The sequence below is a fragment of the Pholcus phalangioides genome, unplaced genomic scaffold, assembly GCF_987345545.1.
Source record: "Pholcus phalangioides strain wild (caught in Gottingen) unplaced genomic scaffold, Ppha-v1.0 ptg000010l_1, whole genome shotgun sequence".
Lineage (NCBI taxonomy): Eukaryota > Metazoa > Arthropoda > Arachnida > Araneae > Pholcidae > Pholcus > Pholcus phalangioides.
In genome coordinates, this window is record NW_028301603.1 from 149,893 (window position 1) to 160,390 (window position 10,498).

Sequence of the window (10,498 nt, forward strand, 5' to 3'; positions counted from 1 at the left end):
ACGCTACGGCCCTGGGGAAGGAGCAGGGCCGTCTTAAGAGCATCATGCCCCCCCGGGTCGAGTGCTGTTTCTGAGGCCCTACCTAGTAAATTCTAGGTCCTACTTAGTAAATTCTAGAAAATTTCAACTAGGTCTTATTTTCGTGAGGCCCCTGTATACTCTTGAGGTTTCCGAACCGAGCCCGGGTGGGCCCATGCGTTAAGACGGCACTGGGAAGGGGGTTGTTTTTTTCTCTCTGTAGATTTTTTTTAAACCTCAGGGACTTCGGCTTTAATCATTTGATCATTTTTGCCACAGAACGGTCATTTTCTGCACATGAGGACTAATTAGACCGGGACCTACAATTTATTGCCGAATCCGAACGGCAGGCTTGCTTTTTTATACTCGTCGAGAGGTTAGTGCGTTAACCCCTCGATGGGGTACTCCCTCCGGTAGCAATTTCTGTTGTACTCCTGTGTCAGGAAAGTTTTCTGACAAAGGCGAACCGGGTATCGAATACTTTACGCGAGTATCTTATCGACCTGAGCTACCGTGCCCCTCGGCTTTAATTTTAGCGATAACGCACAATTCTTGAAGTTTGGGCTGAAAATCCCTGAGGATAAAAAAAGAATATCTAAAGTGAAAAGAAGCAACCCGCACGTTTGTGCATACACGGTCTAAAAGGATTATGCATAATCGCCGGTAAAAGTGATAAATGTTGCGAAATTTATCAAATTTACGGAGACGATTGGTGTTTGTGAGACTTGTACAGCGCGAACTGTTCTGAAAAAGGAGTTCAATCTATGGTTCTATCGAATTTGCTCAGCTAATCGTGTATTGTGCAGTGGAGTGCGCGAGAGGTGCTGTTATGTCCTGTATACAAAGCAGAGAAACAAAGTTAATTTCGAACAAGAACTTTCGTTAATGCTCAGTTTTTGGATTGAGAAATTTTGTGCTCTATTTCCATAAAGTAAGCCCAGAGCTATCTCAACAGCATCATCCCCCCAGGTGAAACAAATTATTCTGAGGCCCCTATCTAGATATACAGGGTGTCCTGTACGTGCTAGTGCTGCCTTTTCTTATCAACCGTCCGTCGGAGAGGTATAGTTTCAATTCAAAAAATGCTCAAAATACTTTCAAAGAATACCCTTTACCAGTTTTGAGAGTGGAAATAGTGTTTTTTTTCAACTGTTAGCTGATGCGAAGATGAATTCAGGAAAGGAAGAACATTCAAAACTGTCTTTGCGGGGAATCGAATCCACGTTCTCTCACTTGCCGGGTGAGCGCCTTAGACTGCATTGGCAACGAATATCTCAATCTTTCGTTAGAGCTTGTGAGCGCTGAACGGGACCGTACATGGACTGGTGGCAGTGTAACTGGCACCAGAGGCCTGAGTTAGGTCCGACCGTTCATCGCATACAAGTTCCAAGAAAAAATTGATATTCTTTGCCTTTGTAGTCTAGTGTGCTCACCCAGAAAACTCGAGAACGTGGGTTCGATTCCTAGTAAGAGCACAGTTGACTTTTTCTTTCCAAACTTCATCTCGCATCGGTCAACCGTTGAAACCTTCGTATGGATAGCGGAAAGTGATATCATCCTCGGAAAATACATTGTGTGTCTCAAAATAAGAAATCTAAATTTTTCTTCGATTTCCCGTCCTTTAACTTCCAATTAGAAAGTTGTTGCATTGTCTCTCCTGATGCCAACAGAAAAAATTGCATTTTCTAAGTGCAATATTCGCTAAGATATTTGAATTCAAAAACTGGAGAAAAGTTATGAAAGAACAGCAAAAACTAACCGACACGCAACGCTCCTTCCCCTCATTTATGCCTTTCCATCTTTCCTTCGAATTTTGAATTCAAATATCTCAGCGAACATTGTACTTGCCAATTTGGATTTTTTTGTTGGTCTCAGGAGATACGGTGCAGTCACTTTATAATTAGAAGTTTTAAAAATTTATATATTTTTTATTTTGTTACACACTGTGTTTTGTGTTTTTTGAATGCCTTTGAGCATTTTTTCAAACTGAAATCATATCTACCACGGATCATATCTACCACGGAGATCAAATTGTCACGAGGTCTTCCTGACACTCGAGGCTCTTCAACAGCAGTGGCATCATAGATTGCTCGTGGTAAAATTATTATTCTCAACCCCACATAAACTATCTGCTTATCAAAATTTTCATACTTATAGTATAAAATTGTAAACAAATCTAATTATCACGGGGGAGGAGCATGCGTTGAAGTCAAAAATGGGGGACACCAAAATCACTTTAGTGCTTAAGGCCTTCATATGGGTTAATTCAGCCCTGCTAAGCTGCCTTTTACACGTTTAACTTGCTAATTTACTTTTTTCTCCATGATTGCAAAAAGGAAATGCAGTAAAACCTGTCTTCTCAACGGAAAAATTTCGTGTTCCCATGATTTCTTCACTGCCAAAATACACATTAAAAAAATCTGCATTACCCATTTGCATCATAAGCGCATATATGCGCGGAATTTTCCTGGCCATTATCACCAAAGCGCAGATATGCGCTCCAGTTTTTTATGCATAAGAAGAAAACACTATAATACTATCATATACTGTATCAAACTATTAAATTTAATTTTTCAAATTATTTTCAATGTATATCTTCATTGAACTAAGTAAAATTATAAATTCTTTGTGTACGCCATTTTGTTTTCCGCTTTTTATCATTTTGAAATATTTCTAACTTTATACAATCAAAAAATTTTGGTGATGTGGACCAATTTTCCACTTTTTCGAATGATGCAAATGGGTTTAAACGGAACCTGTTTAACGTGGAAACAGAAAGAAAAATTGCATCCTTTAACGGAAAATTTCACACACGGCGATCAATGGACTATAACCATCAGAATGATATAAAAATGGTATCGGAGGACAATTTATGAAGTAATAGTAAACATTTTTGAGTAGGTAAAATTTTTCATCTCAATCTATGCTCGCAAATGAGAGTTATACATTATCAACACCTTAGATTAGCATAAATCTTTTCTGTACTTAATGCAGTGGTTTTGATAAGCCATAACCATAGTAAAGCAGTTACTTTCTGAAATTTTAACAAAATTTTTCGGAAGAGCAGGCTTTTCAACAGCAAAAATCAGTGTAAGGCTTGAATTTTCAAATGTTATGCAAGACTTACAAAATTGTGTGCAAGCTGTGTGCATTCCGTGGTCGCAAGGCTTAGCAGGGCCGGAATTATTTAGAGAGAGGAAAGGTGGGGGTGGGGCTACTACACTAGTGGCAAGTTCAGGGGGTGATAAATTTTAGGTGGGAACAAAAAGACCGCTACAAAATCTTCGAATTTTACAGGGGGACAGCAAGACCATGTTGCTCTTTCCCTAACAAAATTCCTATTTAAGGTTCTGATGCTGAGGATTACAAAAACGTTAACCATAATGTAAAACCTGAACCTGGCACGACAGACAATGACACCCTGATCGAAAATTTTTGAGACAGTTAAAATGAACGTAAATGTGTCGTTATTTTAGAACACAGTGTAGGTTGGAACTTTATAGAGGTGCTGCCAGAACTCAAATATGACATGAATGTCGCTCTCCACTTGTTAATACAAGATATACAGAAGACTGGATGTTGTGAAGATATTTATTATTTGAGATGTTAATTTTTTTAAGGAAGGAAAAAACTCATCTCTTGATGAGTATATATGCCGAACGGAACCGTGCAATGGACGGTGAAACCGATCATACGCTCTAGCGAAGGGAAATCTCTATCTCCTCCGTAGCTTAGCGGTCAGAGCACTCGTCCGGCAATCGAGGGACCCGGGTTCGACTCCCGGTAGAGACCGAGATGAGTTTTTACCTTCCTTAAAAAATTAACATCTCAAATAATAAATATCTTCGCAACATCCAGTCTTCTGTATATCTTGTAGAACTCAAATATATTATTTAGTAATTATAGACTGATTATTCATTTACATTAAATTATTTTGTTATGGAGAATGGCAAAAATGGAAGGTGTAGTGTTATTATTTTTTATGATTATTATTTATTATACTCATTCTTCACACACACACACACACACACGTAAATACTCCCTATTCATATGTGGCCCATGTGTCGGAAGTGAAATGAAGTGATGTATAATAATCGGATCGGGTGAAAAGGCCATGGAGCCGAAGAGATAGAAGGTTGATGACTGTTGGTCATGAGAGATGGCGGACGCTCTGGTTTAGGCGTCTGTGTAAATAAATACACTGCTGGCCACCGTAAATGCAACACCCTGAAGGAAGCATGCAAATAATATGAAATTTACAACATGCATTAGCGGAGGTGAGATATGCAAATGATTAGAATTTCAGCGCAGATGCACATCACGCGCGCCTGTGGCGCCACTTCAAAGCACTATTTAAGGCTTGGAGATTTCGACGATTTGAAGTACGGCAATTGTGTTTTTCTTGTATTTTTTCAAAAAAAACGATCATCTTTTGATCAAGTATCCGAGTTCGACAGAGGAAGGATAGTGGCCTACCGAGATTGTGGATTATCTTTCAGGGAAATCGGTAGTCGTGTTGGACGAAACCAAACAACTGTAATGCGGATATGTGACCGTTGGATGCAGGAGGGTACGACGGACCGACGTGTTCGATCGCATCCACCTCAGTGCACCACTTCACGTGATGACAGGCGTATGGCAGTGACGGATCGCTCAGCCACATCACGAACCATAGCACAGCAAATTCAGTCTGTACCGCATCATCCAGTGTCTGCGCGTACCATTCGACGGCGTTTACAGCAGAGTGGTCTGTCCGCAAGACGTCCATTGCTTCGTCTACCCTTGACGCAGAACCACAGACGTCTCCGCCGCCAATGGTGCGATGAAAGAAGGATGTGGACGGCACAATGGAATGAAATTGTCTTTACTGACGAGTCACGCTTCTGTCTGCAACACCACGATGGTCAGATTCGAGTCTGGAGACACCGTGGAGAGAGGATGCTGAACAGCTGCGTTATGCACCGCCACACTGGTCCTGCACCGGGTATTATGGTATAAGACGGTATTGGATATCACTCTCGCACTCCTCTAGTACGCATTGCCGGTACTTTAAAAAGCCAGCGCTACATCTCCGAGGTGTTGGAGCCAGTTGTCCTTCCTTACCTTCAGGGCTTGCCCACAGCCATATTTCAACAGGATAATGCGCGACCACACGTGGCACGCTTCTTCGTCAATCGCCAGATTGAATTTCTTCCCTGGCCAGCTCGCTCTCCGGATCTTTCGCCGATAGAAAACATGTGGTCCATGGTTGCTCAACGATTGACCCAGATTACATCCCCAGCTGCCACACCAGATCAACTTTGGCAACGCGTGGAAGCTGCTTGGTCTGCTGTACCCCAAGAACACATCCAAAGTCTCTTTGAATCAATGCCGAGGCGTGTGGCATCGGTGATCTCCAACAATGGCGGCTACTCTGGCTACTGATTTTGGCAGGAACCACACTTCACAGAAGTCTATAAATTTAATCATTTGATGCTTGGTCAACATGTTATCTACAAAATAAATATTGTTGCGATATCTCTTGTCTTTCTTGGTGTTGCAATTTGGGTGGCCAGCAGTGTATGATTATAAGTTATTCTCGTTGGCTCTGGTGTATACTTAATTAGTGATATGTCTAGGAGACCAAGCGAAGCATGGTGGCAGCTGCGGGATCCAGAAAGATCCGCCGATCCAGTTTTCGAATGTCGTTGAGTAAGTCTTAGCTTGATTACTAACGTTCGAATAACTAAGCCTAAATCGCCGCTTTACATAAGTTTATGGTTAGGGCTAAGAACATGTCGTCGACGTTTCAAGTGCCGTGTCCCGAACCGTTTTCATTTGCAACGCCATCCGAATGGCCGAAATGGAAGAAACGTTTCGAAAGATTTCGCGTCGCGTCAGGGCTAGCGAAGAAGGCCGAGAAAGACCAGGTCAACACGCTTCTCTACCTGTTGGGTGATCAAGCGGAGGACATTTTCACCTCGTTTCATCTGCCATCAGCGGACCAGGAGAAGTACGATTTGGTAATAGCGGCATTCGACGGACATTTCTTGCCCAGGAAAAATATCATATACGAGCGGGCCAAGTTCAACAACCGTGTTCAACACTCCGGAGAACCAGTGGAGGAGTTCATCTCTGCTCTCCGTGTGCTAGCGGAGTTATGCGAGTATCAAGCTCTCCGAGAAGAGATGATTCGCGAACGCATCGTCGTGGGTGTCAGCGACCGAAGATTGTTCGAGAAGCTTCAGCTCGAGCAAGGTCTGACGCTGGAGAAAGCTACGACCATAGCAAGGCAATACGAATCGGTCAAGAAGCAACAGGGGGAGTTACATTACCCTGCGTTAAACCAGCTCAGAGCTAGCCAGGAACTTGGCCAGGGTCACAGGAATCCATTGGGAAGCCATGGCTCAGCGTTCAAGAAACAAGAGCAATCAACGAAGGAAAATCAGGGCCAGGCTCGCAGTAAGAATGAAGCTTCATCTTGTTTTTGGTGCGGACGAGCAAAGTTTCATGACAAGAATTCTTGCCCGGCCAAGGACGCCACGTGCCGTAAGTGCGGTAAGAAAAACCACTTCGCTAGGGTTTGCAAGTCAAGGGTAGCTGCGAACATTTCGTCAGTGCGTAAAGTCGGGGTGAAGACGTCGAGGACATTCCTTGGCTATTTAGTATCATCCGCGTCATCGCACAAAGAGACTTGGAAAGAAGACGTTTTAGTCGGAGATGTCCGAGTCAACTTTCTGCTGGATTCAGGAGCAGATGTGACAGTCATCCCAGACAGTCTCTACAAACGGAATAAAAGCAGATTTCCGAAACTCAAGCCTCCTGACCGGAATCTTTCGAGTCCCGGTGCAGTGAACTTGAACGTCAAGGGAATGTTCGAGTGCCAGCTAACTTGCAAGTCAGTCTCTACGTCAGCAAAAGTCTATGTGATCAAGGGACCCGATCGTCCACTATTGTCAAGAGAACATTGCGTCCAACTAAAGTTGATTCAACGACTCAATGAAGTGACGGCTCACAGCCTAACTCAAGTCGACCCGGAAAAAGAATTTCCACGAATTTTCGATGGGCTTGGAGAACTGAAGGGAGAATACGAAATCAAGCTGAAGCCCGGTGACGTGCCCTTTGCAGTTCACGTTCAAAGGCGAGTTCCTATCCCATTAATGGATAAAGTAAAACAGCATCTCGATGCGATTTTGAAGGATGGAATAATCGAATCAGTGACAGAACCGAGTGAATGGTGTGCTCCGCTTGTATTAGCAGCAAAACCGAATGGAGACATCAGGCTCTGCGTCGATCTGACCACCAGAGGCCAGGATCTTTTCCAAGCTGGACGCCACAACAGGGTTTTGGCAGAAGAAACTGGCAGAGAAGTCCCGAAGGCTGACGCTTTCATCACGCCTTTCGGAAGGTTCCGTTTCTTGAGACTTCCGTTCGGAATTTCTTCAGCTCCAGAAGTTTTTCAACGAGACATTGCAGACCTTCTACAGGGTATCCCAGCCGTGACGAACCTGACAGACGACACTTTAGTGTGGGGCGTCACTCAAGAAGAACACGACAGACGTCTCAGAGAAGTTCTTCGACGATTCCATGATGCGAACGTCACCCTCAACAAGGACAAGTGTGTCTTCGGCGTCACTGAACTAAGGTTCTTAGGTCATCTGATAGACCACCAAGGAATCCTGCCTGACCCGATGAAAGTAGAAGCCATAGAAAATCTTCAACCACCAAAAGATCTACGTGAAGCGCAACGTTTCACTGGAATGGTGATATATTTGGCAAAGTTCATACCAAATTTGAGCGAAATTTTGGCTCCAGTTCAAGCGCTAATGAAAACAGCCAATGACTTTGTGTGGGACTCCGAGCAAGCTCGATGCTTCAAGGAAATCAAACGCTTGCTTACATCGGCACCAGTCCTAGCACGGTTTGATCCTAAGCTATCGGTCATCGTTTCTGCGGATGCATTGTCTTACGGCTTTGGAAGTGTGTTGCTTCAAGAACACAAGGACGGTACGGTGCGCCCTGTGGCCTACGCGTCAAGAACTATGTCCATTGCAGAAAGAAGATACGCTCAAATCGAAAAAGAAGCGCTAGCACTCACTTGGGCTTGTGAGAAATTTGAAGATTTCATTATGGGACTGGAAGTGCGTCTTGAGACCGATCACAAACCACTCCTGCCCATATTTTCAACGAAGCAACTGGATGAATTAACGCCTCGTTTACACCGCTTCAGGCTACGGATGATGAGATATTCATTCACAATCTCATACACTCCAGGTAAACAGCTCTTAGCAGCAGACGCCCTCTCAAGAGCCCCTCTTGAAAGTGACAACACCGGTGAACTGGAGGAAGAGACTAAGGCCTACGTGAGACTTGTCATCTGTACACTTCCTGCTTCGGAGGCTAGGCTATTAGAGATCAAAGATGGACAGAAAAAATATGTCACGATCTCGAAGATAATGTCTTTCATCGCTGGCACCTGGCCAGATAAGAAGACATTGAGCCAAGCAGAATTATCATACTTCTACGACAAGGACGAGCTGTTCATCGAGGATGACTTACTGATACGAAACAGTCGCCTTGTGATACCACCAGTCTTACAGCAAGACATTCTAGAACGACTTCACTGTGGTGACTTGGGAGTGAACAAGTGTCGTGCCCTTGCGAGAGAGTGTTATTTGGTGGCCCGCTCTGTCAACGCAAATTGAAGACAGGATCAAGAAGTGCGCTGTGTGTTGTCAGAATAGGAGCAACAGGCATGATTCACTAATTCTGACGAGCTTCCACCCGTTGGTGCGACATTTCGGGATGACGACACCACGCCGAGAAGGCCAACTGGAGAGTCGTCAGGAGAACAAACATCCGTCCCCATCAGAGCAACACGATACGGTTGTGGGGTGCGGAAGCCCCAGCACTATCCGCTCACTGACACTATAAACTAGAGTCATTTTTATGAAAAAAAAAAAACATAAAAGGGGGGATGTGTCGGAAGTGAAATGAAGTGATGTATAATAATCGGATCGGGTGAAAAGGCCATGGAGCCGAAGAGATAGAAGGTTGTTGACTGTTGGACATGAGAGATGTCGGACGCTTTGGTTTAGGCTTCTATGTAAATAAATATGATAAGTTATTCTCGTTGGCTCTGGTGTATACTTAAATAGTGATATGTCTAGGAGGCCAAGCGAAGCAGTTACCACGTGCCGAAAATTAAGCTGCTGTTGACATCTTTTCTAAATCCGCGTTTATACTACAATCATAAAATGCGCTTTAAAGTATTTATTCGCCGCAATAAAACAACTGTGTAATTGATTGGTTGATTGATAGAATTCATTAAGTTGCGTTGCCCCTGCATAGAATTTTACTTTATTGCACTTATTTGTCTTGCTCAGAAATTGCCGACACCAAAAACTTCAACAATACTTTTGGTGCTCGTATGGGTTTCAAAACACCGCTGTTATGAGACGCCCTTGGAAGAATGAGAACGAGTGACAAAGAATAAATTAAACTTAAGACGATTTTGAGCGAAATATAAAAAAAATATCGTTGTATTGTCTTTAAAATATCTTGAAAAATATCGTTATAGAGGCAATTCCAAGATTTGAAAAAAAATATATATATATATATATCGAGTATAGTTGTAGCGAGGGTTCACTCTATACTTCAAACAGTACTTTAATAACTATCTTCTAACGGGGGGTAGGAAATTAATTCATAGTCGTAAGGAGGGCACAGGAAATGGTTGAGGGCATGGACAAGATAAGGTTCAGAACTACTGGCTTAAACGACCTGAATCACGTTTCTAAGTTACTTGAGTGACCAACAAAACGCGCCTCCAGTTCACTTAATTGCGCATTACAGATGTAGGTGGCTGGCAGGCATTTCCAGATCAATGACATGAATGTCGCTCTCCACTTGTTAATACTAGATATACAGAAGACTGGATGTTATGAAGATATTTAGTATTTGAGATGTTAATTTTTTTTTTTTTTTTTTTTTTTTTTTTTAAGGAAGGAAAAAACTCATCTCTGCCTCTACCGGGAGTCGAACCCGGGATATTCGGATATTCGAGGAGATAGAGATTTTTTAGAGATAGAGAAAATCTCTATCGCCTCTGTAGCTTAGTGGTCAGAGCATTCGTCCGGCAATCGAGGGACCCGGGTTCGACTCCCGGTAGAGGCAGAGATGAGTTTTTTCCTTCCTTAAAAAAAAAAAAAAAATAATAATAATAATAATATATTAACATCTCAAATACTAAATATCTTCACAACATCCAGTCTTCTGTATATCTAGTATTTCCAGATCACTCGACAAAGCCAGCGCCACGCTTCGAAATATTTTGATTATCTTGCAGCATATTTGAAGTTCACGTAAGCACTCCCCCATCCCTCCGCATTTTTATAAACCCCCAGTTATAATACCCGGCACTACCCGGGTTTCAGTTCTTCAAGTACTGGGAGGATTAATAAAGTGGCAAATCATTATGAAGGAATGAACTATTATACAT

The 10,498-nt window shown here is 42.9% G+C and overlaps 1 non-coding gene across 1 annotated transcript; it reads left to right on the forward strand.

Annotated features, from left to right (window-relative positions):
* The first annotated feature begins 10,101 nt into the window (after positions 1-10,101).
* Positions 10,102-10,173, forward strand: TRNAA-GGC (transfer RNA alanine (anticodon GGC)). The gene has a single exon. It is a non-coding gene; the product is annotated as a tRNA-Ala (tRNA).
* The last annotated feature ends 325 nt before the right edge of the window (positions 10,174-10,498 follow it).